Here is a 22210-nt window from a genome sequence, read left to right on the forward strand (position 1 = left end):
TTTGTTGGGATATTTTATCACAGAAAAAGAAATGAAGCTAGAACACTGTGTGAGGACCCAAGTTTGATCTTCCAGAAGCCAAAAGAAGGGGTCAACCAGCTCTCCTTCCAGGACCTTTTCTCCTGTTAGGATGGTTACAAGAGAAAGGCTTCTCATTTATGTCTTCATTTTCTATTTGCTTCCTTCTTTTTATTTAAGGGGTGGATTGTCAACAAAGGAGTTACAGTTTAATGATACCAGCTTTTAGGTTTTTTGTGCAAACAGGCATGTGTGCATGCTACAGTGCATGCGTGAATGTCAGAGGATAACCAGAGACAGATGGTGTTCTTCTTCCACAGGTTGGCTTCTCAAGACCAACTCACATCATTTGGTTCAGCAGGAATCACTGTCGCCAACTGAGTCATCTGACTGGCCCCAGGATATCACGTTTTGTGTGGGTGGTGGGTAGAAAAAATGTCCCATCCTGCTCCACCTGGCCCTGCTTCTCTCTCTTGCTCTCAGACAGGGACTCAGGCAGTCCAGGCTGGCCTTGAACACTGTATAGTTGAGGATGACCTTGAACACTTTTTTCTATGGGCCCTGCTTCCAAGTGATCTCCTTTCCTTTGTTACCTGCTTGCCTCCAGCATATACATATAAATCATTTTAGACATATCTACCTAAAATATTCTCCTTACAGCTTGAAGCACAGAAATGGGTCATTATCACATATATATTGTAAGAGGAAGTCAAATCTAAATGATATTTATGACAGGATGAAAGAGATTAGGATCTCCTATGTGTACACAAAGCCTTTTGTAAGTAACTAAATGGAAAACAACAGCTTGATTTTACAACAACCAAATTTGACAGTTAACTCTTCAGTGCCTGTGTTTTAACTAGACCTGCCTGGCCAAGACAAACACCTAGAATAACAGAATTTCCAAAAGGTGTAGTCATGATGAGAGGCAGGGGTACACAGATAAAAAAGGCAATCAAACCTATGCATTTACATATTAACATCATAATTTCAAGTTAAAAGGCCACCCTGAAAATGTTTATATTCACACACACAGACACACTCAACACTCACCTTGAATTAGGCGTGCCAAGAATAGTAATTTTTGTCATATAGTAAATTGTTTTTAAAAATGTAGAAATGCAGTGACCAAAGAATTGTTATTTGGTTATTTTTAAGAATTCTGAAGGCATATTTATTTTCTCACATTGTTATAGAAGTAAAATTACATATAAAACAATTACATGAAACCAATAATTGTTAATAAATGACTATATTAAGTTAGGTGCACTCTCAGTAAAAAAACAAAGTAGAGAATTTTCACTCCTGTATCTTTAAGACATAAGAAAGCCCCAGCAAAAGCAAAATTATCAGAAGATAAAGCTGTGTAATCTTAGGTTACTATCTTCCCTGTTTTAACAACTAATCAACAAGGAGTGATGGGGGGGGATGTTTAGCAGACAGAAGGTAATTTTAAATGTCAGAAAATCCTACTTCGTATATCAGGAGAGTGATCTGAAATTCTTTACCAAATCTCAGAGAGTCCTTATAACTCAGGAAAACCCACACCCAAAACTTTATGCTTTAGTTTTTATCTAGGGCAAGAACACAGTATGGGATTGCCTCTACCTCTGTATTTTATCATAAAGGGGGCTGTAAAAGTCTTTTCTTTTGAGAGAGAGCTTTTCCCTTTGGGAACTGTTAGGGAAGAAAGTAGAGAGAATAATAAGAACGGAGAAAGATGCAAGGTCAGAGATGGACGGATGAAAGTGGGAAACTGATGAAGTCAGGTTTCATACTCACGGCTCTGGCTCTGGTCGCACAGCTCCCGCACACCCTGGGGCCGACTAGAAACTCACACCTGACACACCGCCAAAGAAAGAGGGCCACGTGCCCAGGTCACAGTGCAGAACAACAAAAATGAAAGATCAAGACAGTATGCCCCACCCCAAACCACCAGTCCTGCAGAAATGTTCTCCCATGAGTATTACCTAGGTTAAAACCAGGACACATAATTTAAAAGAACAGTCATGACTTTTATCAAAGGAATTAACGTGTTTAAAGGTGACACAAGAAAAGCAGATCGATTAACCTAAAGAGAATAACAATAAATGTCTGAATGGCAACCAAGAAGATACAAATATGCATATGGTTGAAGGAAATGGTGAAGGTTATTCAGGGTTTGAAAACTGAGTTCAGTAAGGATATAAACATACTCAAGAGAACCCAAGATGAAATGAAGATCAAACTGAAAAACTCAGTAACCCAATTAGAAAATTCTGGGGGGAAACCTTATGAGTAAATGGAGTAAGTAGACTACCAAGATTTGAAGACAGAGAAGATGAATTGGGACACTTGAGTAAAGAATATGAAATTTGAAAATAACACAAAAGAAACGTGCAACACTTTGAAATATCATAAGAAGACCAAAGGAAAACAATATCAAATCAATGGAATAGACCAGATCTTTAGCAGGTCATAGGAGGAAACCTTCAGCAAATAAGGAACGGCACACCCACACAGACTTAAGACTCACACAGAATGCCCAATAGATCAGAAAAGAAATCCCCTTGCTGTATTAAGTTAAAGCAGTAAATATACAAGAAAAAAATTGGTTCTGAAAGCAGCAAAAGGAGATAAAAAAAATCCACATGTCACATATAAAGGAAACCCCATCAGAATAATAAAGAGCTAATTTCTCAACAGAAGTTTTATTAGCCAGAGGAACCTGAAGCAATGAACTTGGAGTTCTAAAAGACCATGGAGGCCAACCTAGACTACTCTACCCAGCAAAACTCCCTGCCACATTTGAAAGAGAAAGAAAAACTCCCTGAGATATCAACAGGCTAAAAGAAGTCATGCACCATATCAGTCCTGTAGAGATGTGAAAGTAATGCCAAGAGACTATAGAAAGAAAGCAATTGAACCTGTAGTTACTGAAACACAACATAGAACTAAGAGCACAAACAGAAACATTTCCAACAATCAGCACACATCTCCCAGTAAGTTTATGAGTAGTCCCAACTCCCCAATCAAAAGCCACAAATTTGTTTAATGGACTAGGAAACAAATTCTATCTGTCTATTGTCTACAAAAGACCAGGTTTTCCTTCAAAGGAAAGAGTCAGCTTTAAGCTAAAGAATGGAAACAAATAATCCAAGCAAATAGAATCAGGGAGCAAGCAGTTGTCACTAATGCTATATCTGAAGAAAAGAAAAAAAGAACTGAAATTAAAACAATTCAAAGAGATAAACAAGGACATTTTACTCAAGGTGGCAAATAGACAAGAAAACATTACAGTCTTAGACATGTATGCACCAAATTCTGTCACATCTAGTTTTATTCAAAACAAACAATCAAACAAAACAAAACAACAAAAAAGGAAACATACTATTGGACTTAAAGACACACGTTAACTCTAGCTCAGTAACAGGTGATGGTGATTTCAATACTCCAACTTCTCCAATAACTGGTTATATAGATAAAAAATAAAGAGACCTCAGAATTCACTAATATCTGCACCAAATGAACATGACAGACATGTACAGGATATTCCATCCAAACACCAAAGAATACAACATCTCCAAATGAGGCCACATGTTTGAACACACACACACACACACACACACACACACAAAACCTTATTAAATTCAGAAAATTTTCAAATACCTCCATATATCTTTTCTAACTCAAATGCAATAAAATTTCAAATCAATACTAAATGAATCAAATAACTACACAAATTCAGGAAAATTAAATAACACAATACTGAATGATGAATGGGTCAAAAAAGAAACCAACAACCCCCACCCCTAGAATTAAATGAAAATGAAAACATAATAGAAATTTTTAAAAAATCTCTGGAACATATTAAAAACAGTCCTCAGGGGGAAATTTATAGCTCTAAGATTCTACATTAAAATACAGAAAAGGCACAGATGAATTACTTAATGATGTACGCAAGAATTTGGAAAAACAAGAACAAACCAAGCTCAAAGTCAGTAGACAGACAGCAAGGAGTAAGCAAACAAATGAAATCAGGGAAACAGAAACAAAGAAAATGGCACAAAGAGTCAAAGAACCCAAGAAGAAGTTCCTTGAAAAGAAAAGCAAGATCAGCAAACTCTGGGCCAAACTGACCAAAAAGGAAGGAAGAGATGGCCCAAGTTAGCAGAAACAGAGGTGAACATGGAAACATCGCAGCAGATACCAAAGGCAGTCAGAGCATTGTAAGGGGATACTTTCAAGACGTATACTTTATTAAACTAGAAAGTCTAAAAGAAATGGATGAACTTCTCAGTTCATTCAAACAATCAAAGTTAAACTTAGAAGAGATCAACAATAGTCAGACCATAAGAAATACAGTGATTGGAAGCAGTAACTAAAAAAGCCTTCCAACTCAAACAGCCCAGGCCCAAATGGATTCACAGCAAAAAACTACCAGACTTTCAAATATTTGCGACCAATACTCCCTGAATTACTCTAAAAAGAAGGAAGAGGAGAAAGGGGGAAGAGAAGAGCGAGAGAACAAAAAGAAGCAGAAGGATCATTTCCAAACTCTATGAAGCTAGTATCACCCAAACCAGTTAAAATACAACAGCAACAAAAGTAAAACTAATGGCTAATATTCCCTGTAAGTGAGGATTCAAAAATCCGCAATAAAATATTTGCAAGCCAAATATGGATATGTATTGAAAAGATTATCCATTATGACCAAGTTGGCTTTACTTCAGAGATGCAGAGATGGTTCAAGGTATACAATTCAATAAATATAATAAATCACATAAATGGACTTAAAGACAAAAAACACATGATTATTTCAGTAAGTAAAGAAAACACCCTTCACAAAATTCAGCAAACTTTCATGCAAGAAGTTTTAAAATGATACCAGTTATGATGACCTCCATCAGCTGCAAAGAGACATTTCTGTAGAATGCAGTTGGGAGTTTGGTAAGGTGACAGTAGTAGGTTCTCCTTTAAGATCCATGACTTCCCTAGCCCCAAGTGTTTGACTCAGTTTCCAGTTCCAGGCGTGTTGAGAGGTCCAAATCCAGTTAGACAGCTGTTGGTCACCACCAAGACATGAGAGACACTATTGCACCTTTAGGAGTGTCTTGCAGGGCTGGTCACTGTTGCGGTTCACAGGCATCAGGGCTGGAGAGAACTATTCATTGCTACCCCTCTTTGGCATCTTGCATAGTACCTTCTTGTACTATGAAGGTTAGTCTTCAGGGAGGTTCCTAAAGCTAAGATGGGTTCTTTGTAGACAACAGGAAGATGGATTTTGTTTCTTAATCCATTCATCCAGCCTGTGTCTTTTGACTGAGCATAGGCCTGTTGAATGTGGAGACAGCAGCAGGATTCATGGAAGAGAGGAGAGCAACTTATCAGGCAAAGACAGCCAGATATATGGGTATGGAGAACCCCATTACATAGTCTCATTGCCCACAGCAAAGGCCACACAACATCTGCCAAACCTTCTTACAATCCCATCCTGTATGTGCTACTTTCAGGGATTGGAATGTGTTCTCTAGTCCCTCAGCTTTTGGGGAATGACCCCATACTTAAGAGATCAACTCCATTCATAAGGGAGGCAAACACCCTATGCCACACAGAAGAAGCTAGCTACCCTGGGATTTCATCTAAGGAAGCTTCACGCTTAAATGCTTGGTGTTAGCTGCATATTCTATCAGATATTTCAGGGATTATGCAATTGTCACTACATGCCACACCACATGGGGGAAGTGAAGCTCTATTGGGACCTCTCTCTTTCTCTCTCTCTCTCTCTCTCTCTCTCTCTCTCTCTCACACACACACACACACACACACACACACACACACACACACACACACAGGAATGTTTCACCCCCAGGGTGTCAACCTCAGTTGGATGTCTTATCATCCATCACAGGGTCATGCAGCTGATGCTCCCAACTCATCTTTGGTCCTGTTACTCTGCTTGCAAGTTAGGTTATGTGACTTTACCTGGGGAGGTGTGAACAAGTTTACTCAACCAAGACAGAACACAGATAATAGACCAGGGGTGTGCATATAGCTTGATGAGCATTTACTGAGATTACTTGTGATTTATTGAGATTACTTGACATTTATTGAGATTACTTGAGATTTACTGAGATTACTTGCTGCAGTATGGGTGACCCAAAGGCAGCTGTGTCCATAAGTGACAACTCACAAAGCTGCATCCCTAGAGTTTGCTGTACAACTTGCAGGCAACTCTACTGGAGAGTCTCCTCCAGCCGTTCTTCTCTGCTTTTATAAGCCTATATGAGGCATTCCTGAGACTTGGGACTTTCTGACCTTCTCTAGCCTTGCTCTTCTCCGTTGTCTTAAGTTTCATGAGCCTCCTTCCTCCATCCAGGAGGGGGCGCTTCAATCTAGAAGGAGACATGAAACAGCCACATCTCCAACATGCCTATGGCAATTCCAACGTTCTGTCTTTCCATGCTGATGTCTTTATGAGAGAAGAAGGGTGCGTGCGGGCGTGCGTGTGTGTGTGTGTGTGTACCTCAAGCGTCTACCTCCATTCCTCTCTGCCATTTTGCCTTGAGACAGGATCTCTAACTAAACTGGAGGCTCACCATTTTTGCTGGAATGACTAGCCAGAGAGATACTGGGGTCTGCCCGCCTCCATCACAGAGCATTGGGGTCACAGACAAGAGCTGATTAGGGCTTGACAAACGTCTAGAATGACCCAAGATACGGGCCTCTGAGCATGCCTGTGAGAGACTATCTTAATTCCATTAATGTGGGAAGGCCTGGCAACTGTAAAGGATACCATTCCCTGACTAGGTTGTCTAAATGGAAAAGGAAATTGAGTAGAGCTCTTTTTTATTCTTCTTTTGACTGTCTATATAATGTTACCAGGTGCTTCAAGCTCCCAGTGGTGGCTTGATTTCCCCATCAAGATTGATCAGAGACTAAAATAAGTCTTCCTCCCCAGCTTCTTTTGTTTGAGTATTTCATCACAACAAAGGTTTAAAAAAATCTTGTACAGAGTGCAAGCATCTATATCTGAATTTTTAAATGTATCTCCTGGGGATTCAAACTGAGTCCTCATGTTCACTACACAAGTACTCTTACCCACTGAGCCACCACCCCAACTCCCTTTATGCTGCTATCTTTGTGATGGGTGCATGTTGAAAACTATAAAGTCCTTGTGGCAAAATGAATAAAAACAACCCTGTCCCAGAAGTCCCCATGTCCTCATTTCTGAGACCTGCAAATGGTAGCTCATACACAGGCTACTTCAGCTTGGGAAGACTTACAGGACACAAGTTTACTTTGGTTCCAGGGTCTGGAGTTGAAGAAGATGGTCAAGGACACAGTGGAAGACAGAAATGCAGTAGGCATGTGCAGCCAGCATGCTCAGGAGCAGCCAAGCAGGAGGGGCGACCTTGTATTACAAAAACCTGATCTCGCCATAACTAACTCATTCCTACAAGAAAAACATCGAGACACTTAGAAGGTGTCCCATGACTTAGTCACCACTCCCCAAGGTTCTGGCTTCCCAACAATACCACACAGGAATCAAACTTCAACATGAGTCAAGGAAGACAAAGATTGCAGTGGTGAGCCGACCCTGCAGACAAATGTAAAGCAATGCTGTTGAGAGGGGAGTGTTGCCCTGGAGTATGCATGGGTTTCTACACCTGACCACTGGGTCATTCCAAAGAGGAGAAAAAGAGCCCAATGCTGGAGGTACATAGAGGCTGCAGTGGCATGGCCAGGGTCACAGGGGTATCACCATCTCCAAAATAAGTTGAGAGAGGCACGGTGCCTCCGCTCAACCTTCAGTGACTTGGGTCTGAATACCACCAACTTCCTGGCATATATGCATAAGATCATCACTGTAGGTCACATTTCCTACCAAGAGTGGAGTGTCCATGTTGCACCCTCACAGAGCATCCCCAGACTCCACAGAGTAGCTTCGGAGGAGATGGGGGGACCACAGGAGAACCAGGCTGTTGAAACAGGTCCACAAGTGTAAGTCAGGTGAGCTGGTGCAGGCTTTCTTCCCACACAGGCTGGCAGCCCTGTCCTGCTCCATGGTGACAGGGTGACTAGGCTGAGGTATAGGGCTCTTGAGAGTCAGGAAAGGAGGTGGCTGCCACAGAAGAGGGGGGGGGGATATTGCAAACAGCAGAACAGCTGGAGCAGAGGCCTTCCACAGTAGCTCAGGGCAGGGTGCTGTCTACTGTGCCCAAGTCCTTAGAGTTATGTTCATACACGGTGTCATACAGCGAGGCTGCCTGCGCACAAGCCCAAGGGCTAAGCACCAAGAAGCTTTAACATGATCTGGTGTTTACCCCACTGACTTTTGCCTCCGATACTATGTGTGTCATCACCCTGCCCTGAGAAATTGTTTGCTGCATGCCCATCGTGTGTTCTAGAGGACAGCTAGGCATACCTGAGTAAGCAAAACAACCTCCTGACCTGGAGTGACCCTATCCCCATGACCTTGCTTCCACCTGAGCCTACTACAGGGCCAGACCAAATGAGGATGGTAGACTGTAAGAATCTTCCAGCCCCAGTGCAAAGGCCCTTTACCTTAAGAGCCTTTCTAACCACAGGCTGAGCTCTTGGTAGGGAAAAAGCTGAGAGATTATCTAATTCTGGATACCCAGGATACTCATATCACCCCTGAGGGATTTGCTTTTTTGTTGTTGTTTGTTTGCTTATTTGTTTTTCATTTTTCAAGACAGGGCTTTCACTGTAAGTCTAGCTATCTTAGAACTCACTCTGTGGACCAAGCTGGCCTCAAACTCACAGAGCTCTACCTGTCTCTGCCTCCCCAGTGCTGGGATTAAAGGTGTCCATCACCATTGTTTGATGGAGTCTACTTTTATTATCCAAATGTTTGGGTGGAGAAAACTGAAACCACCAAAGAATGGTCACTCATCACAGCCTAGGCAGATCCAGACAATTCAGAGGGAGCTCGTGGGATCCTGACCTCCCCAATAAGGACAAACATAGACAAGGCAGCTTGTCACACATGGGAAAACAGAGGCCTCAAGAAGGAGAGATCCAAGTCAATCAACACTGAGCTAGGCCTAAAGCTTGTGCCCTTGGCCTTGGGAGCAAAAGAACAGCAAGACGCTGGAAAGATGTCCCAAGTGACCTTCTCTGGAAGGCCAAGGATGGTCCTCGGGAGAGCTATGACAGGCTCTGGGCTTCCTTCCTGTCCAGTCAAGAACACTGCTTGAAATTTAAGAAAGGGGAAGAGGAGTTTCTTCTTAAACCCTAGAAAGAAATGCTAGTAGTCATAATGATCAGAGGCTGGAGGCCAGTAGCTCCTCCTGAAAAGGGAATGGTATGTTTAAGAGACACAGAAACCCAGGGTGGCATCTCAGCAGGTCCAATGCATGCTGTTCGTGCGTGTAAATCTGAGTGCAATCCCCAGAGGCCACATTAAAAAAGAAGATATGGTCCGGTATCGTGCTACATGCACAAGCAATCTTAGTGCTAGGGAGGCAAAGACAGGACTCGCTGGCCACCCAGCCTAGCCTGATCAGTGAGTGCCAGGCCAAGAAGAGAACCCTGTCTCAACAAACAATGTGTAGAGCTCCTAAGGAGTGACACTTAATACTGGCCTCTGACCTCCAAATACGCTGTGTCAGGGTGCTCTAAACAGAATTGATAGAGTACATGCATGCATACAAACATACATATATGCACACATGTTAAAGGGGGACTTATCATGATGGCTTGCAAGCTGTGGACAAGGTAGTCCAACAATGGCTCTCTCCAGATGGAAAGGCCAAGCATCCAGCAGTTGTTCGGTCCATGAGACCAGGCATCTCACTGGTACCAGTCTGGTGCTAGAGTTCTGGAAGATTCCTAGAGAGCTGCCAGTCTTCGGGATTCTACACTGGGATCCCTAAGAAGTAGGTTCTAATTCCAGGGAAGGAATACCTCAACAACAGGATAGATGAACTTGCCAGTGAGCATGGGGACAAGCAGGCAAAGGAAAATCTTCTTCCTTCCATAGCCTTTCTTTCATGATGGGCTGCCACCAGAAGATGTGGCCCAGATTTGGGGTGGGTCTTCCCATCTCAAATGATCCAATCAAGAAGATCCTTCCCAGGCATGCCAAGCTGCTTGGGTTTTAGTTGACAACACGTGTGATCAAGTTGACACCCAAGATTATCCATCACACACAAACAGGGAGAGGGGGGGAAGGGGGAGGGAGAGAGAGAAACAGAACATTAGGTTGATTAATGTAATGTCTGCCCTGATGTAAGGAGTAGTCAACACTCTGATGGAGGAACATTTCAGACAAGATGCCCACTCTCAAACTCTGTGCATACCCCAGCATCTGGGAAGAAGACCCTAAACCCACACTAGGCCAAGTCCAAGGTTCTGTGTTCCCAGGAGCAGAGAACATGCTGTTCACAGAGAGATCACCTGGAAAGAGTTCAGGAAGGAATAAGCTACCATTCCTAAAGCCTAGGGGCCATTTGCTTTTGTCTCTGACAGGCCGTACTCAATCAGTGGGCTTGGGAAGACTCTGTGAGGCTTCATTCTTAGTGCCTTGGGAGATATTCCCATGTGAATGTCTTCACAGAACTCACCCTGAAGCCCACATCTGCACAGGACCAGTTTGGAGACTCGCAAAAGCTTATCCTCATTAGTAAAACTCTGTGACAGGGCAGAAGTTGGCACCTACTGTTCAGTGGGAGCCCAAGGAGCCAGTCAGGTCCACACTGTTTCCCAGTCACTGAAGCAAATGACTCACAAGTGCCTAATGCCTGGGTTCTCCCTCCACTTGACCTGGAAAGCCATCAGCCTAGGGACTAGTGGTCACAAATGTTGCCTGCCCTCTTTAAAAGAAGGGTCCACAATCTAAAAACAGCAGGAGCCTCCCCTGTGCCCACAAGCCCAGAATGTGGCTAGAAGGTAGCACTCAAAACTCCCTGGGTGGGAAGAGCTGGAGAAACAGTTCAGTTTCTCCCGAAACTGTGCTTGCTGTGCAAGTATGAGAATCTGCGTCCAATCTCTGGAGTCTTTGTAAAAAAAACCCAGGCCTGGAAGCGTAAGCCTGAAATCCCCAGAGCAGAGACAAACAGATCCCTGGGGCTCGCTGACCAGTCAGCCTAGCTGAGTCAGTGAGCCTCAAGTTCCAGCTAGAAAATCTGCCTCAAAATAAAAACAAAAGTAAAAACAAGGTGTGTGGCTCCTGAAAAACCCAATCCAAGGCTGACTTCTGGCTTCCATGTCCACTCATGTCTAAGCACACACATTCATGTCCAAGTGCACACATGACACACATGCCCAAGCATACACACACATGTCTCTGAGGATAGACAGAGGCAGGAAGGAAAGGGCAAACCTCTCTAAGACAGACCTGTTTACATTAAGCACATTCTTTTTTTGTGGACTTATAAATGTCACTTGCCAAGAGGAGGGACTGGGAATGTGAGCTATGTCTGTCTGACTCCACAGCCTAACAGCCAGAAACTAACACGAATATGAATGTGTGGAGACACTGCTAACAGTGGGTGTGGCATGGGGACACTTCACAACTCAGAGACAGACGGAAGGTGGAGTTCCCCAGTACCATGGCAATGCAGACCCTGGACTCCTGAGGGGGGAAAGCAGGATGCACCATGTCTAGGTAGCATCTCTTGGCCTCTTCCTTCCTCCGCCCCTCCTCCTCCATTCCAAATAGTAGCCACCAGAGAGCCCCCACGCCGAGCTTCCGTCTACAGGAAGAGTTTAAGAGAATTTATTAGGAGCTGAAGAAATGCTGACACTGCAGTCTTGCCCGACCTAGCAGGCAAGCCATACGCAACAGGGGAGGGCTACGGCAGCAGCAAGGGTCTGCTCACAGAGCCCAGGCCACCGACAGCCAGCAGGAGGGATGGCAGAGACAGACTTGGCGCACTGGGTGCTAACTGCACACTGTGGCCGCAGCCCTGGCAAGGTCTGAGCAGCCGGGGGTGGTCATCTGTGAAGGCCCGAGTGAAGAGAAATTGGGCCACGTGAGCAGAGCTGGTCCTCTGACTCCCCAGCATCTGGAGCAGCTCCTTTGCCGTTTTCCTCCTCTTAAAGGCATAGTAAGGGATGCCATGGGAAAGAAAGGCTGCTTTCCCTACATCTGTCACCTTTTCTGAATCCCTTCCTGATCCACAAAACAATGTTTTCTTGATCCCCCAACTTCCGCCAGTTTTAATGTCTCCTTTTAAATGAGTCATAGCTGCCAAAGTGTACTGCAAGTGTTGAGCAGACTATGAAGCTACAGGGTCAAGGTGAACTAATTACACACACACACACACACATATACATGCACAGACACACACACACACATACACACACACACACACACACACACACACACACACACACGCATGCGCGCGCCATCCAGGAAAGCATTCCTGTGATGAAAGCGTTACAGATGAGAAATACCAAGTTCACAGAGGTTGAGCAACTTTCCCCAAGTCACAGAGCTAAAAACTGGGCCAAGGCCTGGAAACCACAAGTCCCACATTTAGTGACATAGCTGTGTTTTCACATTTATAGGCTCATGGGAAATTAGCTCCTGGTTAAGCGAGCAGAGCAACAATCACCCCATTGAACAGATGTGGAAACTGGAACTCAGTGAGGACCTGCCCTCTCAGAACCCGAAAACTCCATGTCCTAACTCATGCCACACAATTGCGTATAATGAAGTTTGCTTGTAGTCCCAGTAGAGAGGAAGGCAGAGACAAGTGCCTTGGACCTTGCTGGATAGCCACCCCAGCTTAATCACTGGCAAGTCTCAGGTTCCAATGAGAGACCCAGCCTCAAAAAACAAGGCAAGTAACTCTTAAGGAACACCTGAGGTTGGCCATTGGCCCCCCTGTATATGGGCACATACATGACCACCTGTATATATATATACACGAGCATGTACACATGCTTGCATGTGAATGAATACTAGAGTGTTGCTCGTGTCGTCTTGATCTTACCTAGGCCATGGGATGTTAAGGGTAGGATCAGGAGGCCTACTCAGCACAGCCACTCCGACAGCAGCCAGGGAGCTGCACCCTGCTAGCATCCCCACCTTCTAGCAACAGACTGCTCACTAGAGCTGGGTTTGTCCGCAGCTCTTGATACTAAGCAATATTTCCAACAAAAGTCCTGTGAATTGATTTGTAGCAGAGGCGGCGATGGAGCACAGTGGAGGCAGCAAACATTGAATTTAACACCAAAATAATCCAATGTGCCCAATTTTGTATTCCTTCCCTACATTTAATGTGTGCTAGCAAATCATTGGCGCTTCAGTTTGCACATATATATCAATGTGAAACAGTGAAACTGAAATAGATAAATGCATTATCTAGATAAATGGTTGCCGGTCGGAGTGAACCACAAGGAATGGTTTGTGCACGCTATTGCTTTACAAACAGGAAAGTCACTTCTCCCTCGACCCTTGGTTGTTGTCAGCTTTTGGAATTCTAGAGCAGAGTAGAAAGGACAGGTGAACCTAGAACAGCAAGGGAAGAAGAAAGGGGGTTCCAGGGCTGCCAAGCAAGGGTATCATCGGTGATAATGATGCCTGGGGCACCACGGCCCTGAACCCAGCCTGGTTGCAGCCTAATCTTTGATCTTTGCCTATACACTTGAAAATATCCAGCCAACCATGACAGCCCACTCTACAGACCCCAGCCTGCACCTACACCAGCCAAGCACTTTGACCCATGTCATTTCTCCACCTTTGCCTTTCTAGTCCCGAGGCCACATGCCCCCATGTGCACTGCTGGAGCAGTCAACCGAGGAGTCAGCTCTCCTCATCTTCCACCAATCTAGCCTGCTCAGAGATGTTTGCCAGGGAGTTTCCTGGTGAAACCCTCAGTGGCTTCCTTTTTCTGCCCTTCTTCGACTCCAGAAACTTCCTCTTAGGATTCCTTCTCGAACTCTCTTACATTTTTGCTTTCCTCACCTTGGCACCTGTAAATAGGCTATATGCTATTAAAGGCAGGAGCTTTATCTACGTTGCCTATTTGTTTCTCAGCATCAATTATAGTACCTGGGATACTGGGATGCTGAAGGATGATGGTTGAATATACAGGTGGAAAGTAGGTGGGTGTGTCATGAATGGATGCATGGATGGATGACATAAGTCAATGAATGGGTGCATACATGCATTCGTGGATGCGTGGATGGATGGTAAGTGAACAAATGGACAGATGCATGGGATGGATGCCTGGATGCATGGTGAGCACACAGATTTGTGGATGGATCCATTGATGATTGCATCCACAGATACAAAGATGGATAATAACCAGGTGGGTCAATGGCTAAATGAGCAAATAGATGTCTGGATGGTAAATTGATAAATGTGTGAATAAGTAGTTGAGTATATAACAAGACGGGTGCATAAAAGGATGAGTGCAGATAGATGAGTGGGTGAGTCAGGTGGCAAGCATCAGGAACATGGCTGCTTGGAAAAGAGTAGAGTGAGGATCAGTATGAAATAACAAAGATTCAACCCGTATGTTTGGCATTAAATTTCCTGAGATCCTGAGAAGTCTGTCCGCATTCTAAGCAGCAGAACAGATTTTTAATATGTCACGAGTGCTGAGATGTGCCATTCAATAAAGTGCTTCCTTTGCAAGCATGAGGACTTGAGTGGATCCCTGAATCACCATAAAAAAGCCAGGCACGGTGGTATGCACTTGTAATCCCAGCCATGGAGAGGCAGAGCTAGGTGGATCCTGTGGCTCACTGGCCAGTCAGTCAAGCCAAATCAATCAGTTCCAAGCAAAAGGTGAGAGACCACGCCTTAAAAAAAGAAAGTGGATGGCACTTAAGGAACAACACCTGTACACACACACTCGCATGCGCACACACACTTTATAAAACTATATCATGACCCTCTGGCAAAGCTGCTATATCCAAGTCCATGACAAAACATGCTCATCTTCCACACAACACATCAGACCAAATGGTGTTTTCAGGCCTGAATGCCTGGTTCAGCCACCATTCTAGGCTCTTTGGAACCTCTCATTTAACACAATATCTCCCTCTCAGAGCTCCAGCTACCGTTATACTGTCATCCTACTGTAGCTGTCATGCCTTTGCTTTTGGATAATATCTCAACCAATGCCCTGCAGCCATGGTGTTAAAACCAAAATGTGTCTGAATCAAATGAGGTTCCTCCGTCAAGCTGGGCCACAAAATCCCACTCAGTGCCCATCTAATTGCAATCACCCTAGGTTGCACCATATTGCCATTTTGTTCATAACAGCGTAATTAGAAATGTCAAATATTTTATAGGGCTCACGGTATGTTTGATTTAAGAGTATCTGGTCTTATGTCCTGATATCGGCCCAGTTTAAAGAAGAAAAAAAAAGATGCATCATTGAAGCATATCTTTTTTAATAAGCTGTACAGGCTCCAGCAACTGCCATGATCTTTTTAAAATTTCTCTCTTGGTGCTTCTTTGCCTGAGGATAGACGGTCGACACTAGGATGCACATAGAAAAACTGGGTGAAGTGTTTAAGATCACATATGGGCTTAACAGTTTATGAAATTCCAAACCATAAACACCCACATTTACCTGCTATTTCTTCCTCTGAGTTAGACCCCAAATCCCAAGATGAGTCAGCACTTCAGGTGTCAAATGGGGACCGGCTTTCCTCCTTTCTTGTTCTGCAAGGGCAAAAATGATGACTGTTGTACTTACGTTGGAGATTCTTCATTGTAAGAGGAGACAACAGTAACTGCCCCAGAGGGGAATTGAAACCATGAGATGTCATGCATGTATGCATGCACGCATTGGTTGCTTTTCAAGTTCCTATGACAAAATACCTAACAAAAAATGATCTAAGAAAGGAAAAATTTACGTGGTGACAGTTCACATGTACAGTGCGTCATAGCTAGGAATTCATGGTGGCAGGAGTGAGGCAGCTGGTCACACTGGACAAGAGCCAGGAAGCAGAGATGGGTGAAGGCTGGTGTTCGAATCACTTCTTAGGTTTTATTCAGTCTGGGACTCTAGCCTGTGGAATGGTGTTGCCCACATTGGAGGCGGGTCCTCCCAATCTACAGAGTCCCTTAAAGACTTGTCCAGAGGTTCGTTTCCATGGGGATTCTAAATCCCACCAAGTTGACTATCAAGATTGAGTATCACACAGTGCTCTTTAACCAACAATGGATGGGGTCTACCACGTCCACTAAGCTGAACATATAAGCAGAAAATGGGTCTATTATGCCTCTGGTACTCTATGCTAGCAGACTAGCCCGCTGTGGAGCACCATCATGATCACATGGCTGCCTAGGAGCTGTGGCCACTCTTGCTCCACTGTACAGTCAGGCCACCATACACTGGAGATGTCTGGTCCAAGACCCCAAGGGCCCCCTTCTACTCTGCATCTTGCAGGAGGACATCCCAGAAGAAGTCTGAATCTAAGAGTCTCAGACCCGGCATGGGGCAGTGAGGTCCTGACCTATTTCTAAAACTGTCCTATTGACTGGGCACAGTGCTGGAATTTGGTTCTTAACTATCCCCTAAAGGTGTGGTCTTGTCTTGGTCTCCAGGATAGCACTAGTGGTGATTTTTAAAGTGGAGGTAAGGAGGGAGCTGTCACGCTATTGCAGAAGCCAGACCTTCAGGAAAACAAATCGAACTCAGAGAGCTGGAAAACTCGTCTTTAATTGCGACAGCAGGCCCAGCTGGCAGACCCGTCTGAGTCAATGCTCTGAAGAATTGGGCCCCGATTCTCAGTTTCTCACAATATTTATAGACTGTATAGCATCTTCTTTTTTTTTTTAAACCTTTTTCTGTCATTGGTGTGTTTAGCCTGTGTGATTAAGAACCATGATTGAGCATGTTTACAGAAGGAGAAATGATAAAGTTGGAACAATTATTTTTGCGACTGTCTGTTTAAGCCGAGGATGGGGGGTTAACTGATGCAGGGAGGGAGGTCACGGAAGCGAAGGGCAACACGTGTGACACAGCTGCAGGTGCAGCAGAAACTTTAACTCACTCTAATCCTCCTCCTCAACGGTCATGCAGAATGTGTCCTCTAAAGGACTGGTGGTACCCTAGACCCTCCCCTTCCTGTCACTTTTATTTGAGGGGTGCGCATGCACGTGCTGGGACTTCTGCATTCACAGGCACCGGTATGTGGAGAACAGAACAACCATGGGTTTCATCCCTCGGTAACACCGACCACCTTAGCTTCGACGATGTCTCACTGAGACCCGCAGTTTGCCCATGAGTCTGGGCCAGCTGGCCAGTGAGCCCCAAGTACCCCCTCATCTCCACTTCCCCAGCACAGGGATCATAGGTGTGTCCCACCATGCCTGGCTTTTTAAAAGGAGGTTCTGGGAATTGAATTTAAAGCGCTCACAAGGCAAGCTCTTTACCCACTGAGCCATCTCCCCTGCCCTTCCTGCCACTTTGGAATGCCAGTCACAAGGGGGGGCAGCTTTGATACATACACCCCCACCATGGTGACTCATTGATTACAGAGCAGAACCGGCAAGACTGAGAGCGGAAAAGGAAGATTTTTCTTTGTTACAGTGACAGCAACACAGGCACCTACTCGCTTAACTGTTCCCAGTCAGTGTTGTCCTCCCTGACTGTTAACTGTCTGAGGAAACATCCTTCCTGACAGAGGAAAAAAGAGTTGACCTGCAGAACACACACAGAGAGAGAAACAAAGAAACACCCACTCTCCCGTGACAGCCTCTGAGAGCTCAGGGACAATATTGCAGCCATGAACTGAGAAGGAAAGAATATTCCAGAGGAGGAGACTCAACAAACACAAAGAGCATCTGAGGAGAGCTGTGGTTGTAAACAGTAGAAATCATGACGTAGCACACCTAGACACCTCAAAGAAAGACAAAGGAAAAACCAACAGCTAGGAAATCAGGGTACAGATAAACAGGGACCATGCTCTGTAGGCACATAGGAGCCTGACAGTTGATGGTCGAGCCTGACTCCATTTTAAGATTAGAGGCTATCTTATTACAAGGTCAAAATAAGTTCTCTCCTGTCTTCTGTAAAAGTTGGGTTTGACCATGTCTTGACCCTTTTCTGGAATTTGACATGTTCCACACCCTATACACTGACCTCTACCCTAATAAGATAAGATGATCTGCCAAATAATTTTGAGATGTTTCAGCCAAGTTCCTATGTACCAAACTTCCTCTAGAAAACTCCAAACCCTTGACTCTCCACACTCCAGTCTTGCAGCTTTGAGGGCTATATAAATCCCACTGTCTCTTATATTCATTGCTATTTTCTCAAACCCCTCGTTAGGGACATAGCCCTGTTTGACAGAAAATAAAGCTTGCTTGATTCAACTAAAGGAGTTTGGGTAATGGTCTTTATTCTCATTCAGTGGGAGTAACAAAGTGTCCTGTCTAAGTGCCCTGGATTCAGGCTCCCCACCCCCCAACACAGCAGCACATTAATTCCAGTACTATGTCATCCTCTCTCTCTCTCTCTCTCTCTCTCTCTCTCTCTCTCTCTCTCTCTCTCTCTCTCTCTCTCTCTCTCTCTCTCTCTCTCTCTCTTCCTTGGGGTGGGGGTGGGGGTGGCAGTGCAAATATGTATGAATGTGTGTGGGGGTCAGACTACATACAACCTTGGGTGTCCTCCCTCAGGCCCCATCCACCTTGATTTTTGAGACAGAACCTTCGCTGTACTAGAACTCGGCTAATATGCTCGTTTGCCTAGCCAGCTAACCTGGGGGATCCACCTGTCTCCACCTCTCCAGCACTGGAATTGCAATCACATGTCACCATGCTCATCTTCCTTGTATCCACACAGAAGCCAGAAATATTGGGGTTCCAGAGCTCCTGGATGGTGTTAGTGGACAACCATGGCTACAGGAGTACGAAAGGCTGGTACCCTTGTGTCATAGAGAAGTTCCGAAGCTACATGCTGAATTCTTCACTGAGGCCCCTCCACAGACTCTGCCTGAAGCCCATCATCACCTGGTTCACACAGTCCCACTCACTTCTCCTGCAATCAACACACTCAGTGTGGATATGCAAACAATGAGAGCTTCAGGGACACACACACACACCCAAAAGAACACCGAAAATAAGAGGAAGGAAACAATCAAAAAAGAGGGAGAAGAAAAGAAAAGTGACTGGGGACTTCCAGGAGGAAGGGTCTATCAAGTACCAAGAGATGAGACCATGTCAGACCCATGTGACCCCACTTTGACAGTTCAGAAGATGAGGACAGAGTTAGAGCCTATGATCTTTAGAAAGTATCAAGGCCATGAGTACTAGGTTAACACTTTCAAGGAATTTTAGCTTCCTGGAAGTACATAGGAACCCGGAAGAGATGAAGGGTTATCACTTCCTACTGAGGTTCACCTCCCAACACAACACAACACACACACACACACACACACACACACACACACACACACACACACACACACCTATGTTCCACCAAGAGTACAGAATTAAAATGCAGAAACAGTTGAGTCCCAAACAATTATCCCCTACCTCCTTTCTCAAAAGACCCCTGAGAACCAGTCATTCGCTTACGGGCACAACCTGAGGGCCCAGAAGCCAGGGTCCCCCAGCCTTTCTCACAATGGGAGCCAAGAGGGTGGGGCTAGCAGTCTGATTCCATCTATGGTGGCCCTGCCTACACAGAGGGAGGATGGTTCTCTTGAGTCGGTCCAGTGGGGAGAGGGATGCCAGAGGACTGAGACTGAGGTAGCCCAGGAAGGCCATGGTCATCATTGGAAGAGTGGGAGCAGCAGAAGTCAAAATCTAGCTGAACCAACCCCACTGCTTCACCTTCAGGGTGGAGTCGACAGTTCTATTCTAGACATGTAGAAACCAGGACCAAGGGAGTTGAGTTCCCAAGCCTGGAACCGCACCACTGAAGACCTGTCTCCATAGGCTAGCCTGATATAGACACACACAGCAAGGCCAGAGGTGGAAAGGTGCAGAGGTCGTTTAGATAGTGAGGGATGCTTTCCATAGCCCTCTAGGTGGAGGAACCACTCAGCCTGTGCTCCAATCTAGGTGCCACAGACAAGGGTACTGCTCTCTTGAGGTTGGGGCTAATGATGGAACCCGGAGCTTTGTGCATGCTAAACCCAAAATTTATGCCCAATGCTTCTTTCTTCCTGTGCCTCAGCTGTTTCAGAGTGAAGGTCTGCCTGCAAGCCACCAGAGGCAGAAGAGGAGGAAAGTTTGTTCCCTCCCCATAGCCTGTCAGCACCCTGGGCAGAAAATAGGAAATGAGGAGATGCTGGGTGACACAGGCCTTTACGCCAGCACTCCTCGAGAGGCAGGTGGATCTCTAGGTTTGAGTCCAGCCAGGTCTACAGAGAGAGTTCCCCAGGACACCCAAGACTACACAGAGAAGCTCTATCTCAGGGAAGGGGAGAAAAAGGACATAATTCAAAGTAGCTGCCTGTGAGAAGTCCTCAAAGAATGTCTTTGTCTTCCTCCTCCCTGGGTCAGGGGGCAGAGTTTCTGCCAAGGGAAATTGTCTTATAGCTACCCACCACCAAGCCAAGTGAAAGAGGGAGGCTCTGAAAACTAAGGAATTAAGCAAAACTTAGAAGCCACAGGAGCTAAACAAGCTTCCGAGTCTCAGGACTCCCCTGGCAAAGTGGCTCTGGAAGGCCTCTCCCTCTGTGTTCTCCATTCAGAGTCACTAGGCTGCAAGTGGGTTATGAAATGTATGCAAGGTCATTATCGACAGAAAATGTCACTTGCGATGCCATGCCAACCCGAGACAGTGATAGGACTTCTGTGTTCTTTTCTTTTTCTTTCCTTTTTTTTTTTAATTTAAGTTAGAAACAAGCTTGTTTCACGTGTCAATCCCAGCTCCCTCTCCCTTCCCTCCTCCCCTGCCCTCCCCACCAGGCCCCCACCCAATCTCCACTCGGATCCCCAGGGAGGGTGAGGCCCTCCACGGTGGGTCTCCAGGGGACTGCTGTGTTCTGAAGGGTCCTGACATCCCAGAATGAAGCATCCTTGGCTGAAAGCACAAAAACTGGGCTCTGAGATCAGGCTGTTAAGGATGCTGGCTGACAAATCCCGGCATGAAGGCTCTCTCACCCTGTGTAGATCACGCCAGACAGTTGCTTAGTCGAGGTCTCCCTTGCAAATAGAAGCTAGACATACAGGCCTGGTGAGGTCAATACATCCTAGGTCCATACTCCCATTCTCCCTGCCCAGGCTACACAGAGTCTGGGTTCATGCTGAGCACACGGCACAGGACCCATGTTCTTCCGAGACTGTCTTCAGAATTCCAGAGACCCCATATTCTTTTCTGAACACGTAGGTTTTACAGACTGTATTCTCACAATGACATCATTACCTTTGCATGACTAGAACGCATTGTTTCACTTACGGCATTCTCCTTTTACCCCAAGAGCAGTAGAGCAACGAGACTTCCCCAAGGTCATGCATAGCAGAGCCAGATTCTGAACACAGGAAGGCTCATCCCAGAAACCAGGGTCTTCACACCGGGCACACTTGCAGTCTCCAAACAGCCTGTAATGCTGTGACCCAAGGCCACCCTAACCATGGGTGCTGTCAAAGCCACAGTCTCGGCACAACAAAATTTAGACTCGAGACAAACCCTCAGAAACATGGCAAGCCATCAGCAATAGGGCTCCCGAGACTGTCCTAGCAGTCAGCTGGGTGAAAAGCATTTCCAATTTTTCTGTAAAAAATGTCTGTTGTAGAAAGATAAGGGAATGCTGGCACACAGCATGGTGGCTTCTGATCTAGCTCCTGTAAGAACAGTGTGTTATTCTTAACCTTGGAATAGGTATACCAGGTCCAAATCAGCAACCTGGCTAAAAGTGGCCAGACAAACTCCAACTCAGACCCAAAAGTCAGCAGAGGCAGGATCAGTGTCTGGCAAGGAATATTGGTGTCAGGGCACTTAGGAATCTACCTCTGTGGTGGGTCACACTGCTACAGGAGCAGTTGAAGAGCTTTGCAGACATCCAAGCCAGCAGGCTCGTGGGCCTCCCAGCATGGAGGTGCCTGGAGATTGACTATGGTACTCTGTATCCCATATCTTAGAGCCTGCAGGACAATGCGTGCCCTGTCACCTCATACAGCCCTCTGTTGCCAGGCATAGGGGACAGGGGTGAGATGAATCCAACGGTCAGAGGCCCCCAGAGACAGGTGTAAATGGACGTTCTGATATTGTAAATTTGACAAGATCTGGAATCACCTAGGAGACAGGCCTCGGGGCACACC

This window comes from Mesocricetus auratus, unplaced genomic scaffold (genome assembly GCF_017639785.1).
Source record: "Mesocricetus auratus isolate SY011 unplaced genomic scaffold, BCM_Maur_2.0 Super-Scaffold_100021, whole genome shotgun sequence".
In the NCBI taxonomy this organism is placed as follows: Eukaryota; Metazoa; Chordata; class Mammalia; order Rodentia; family Cricetidae; genus Mesocricetus; species Mesocricetus auratus.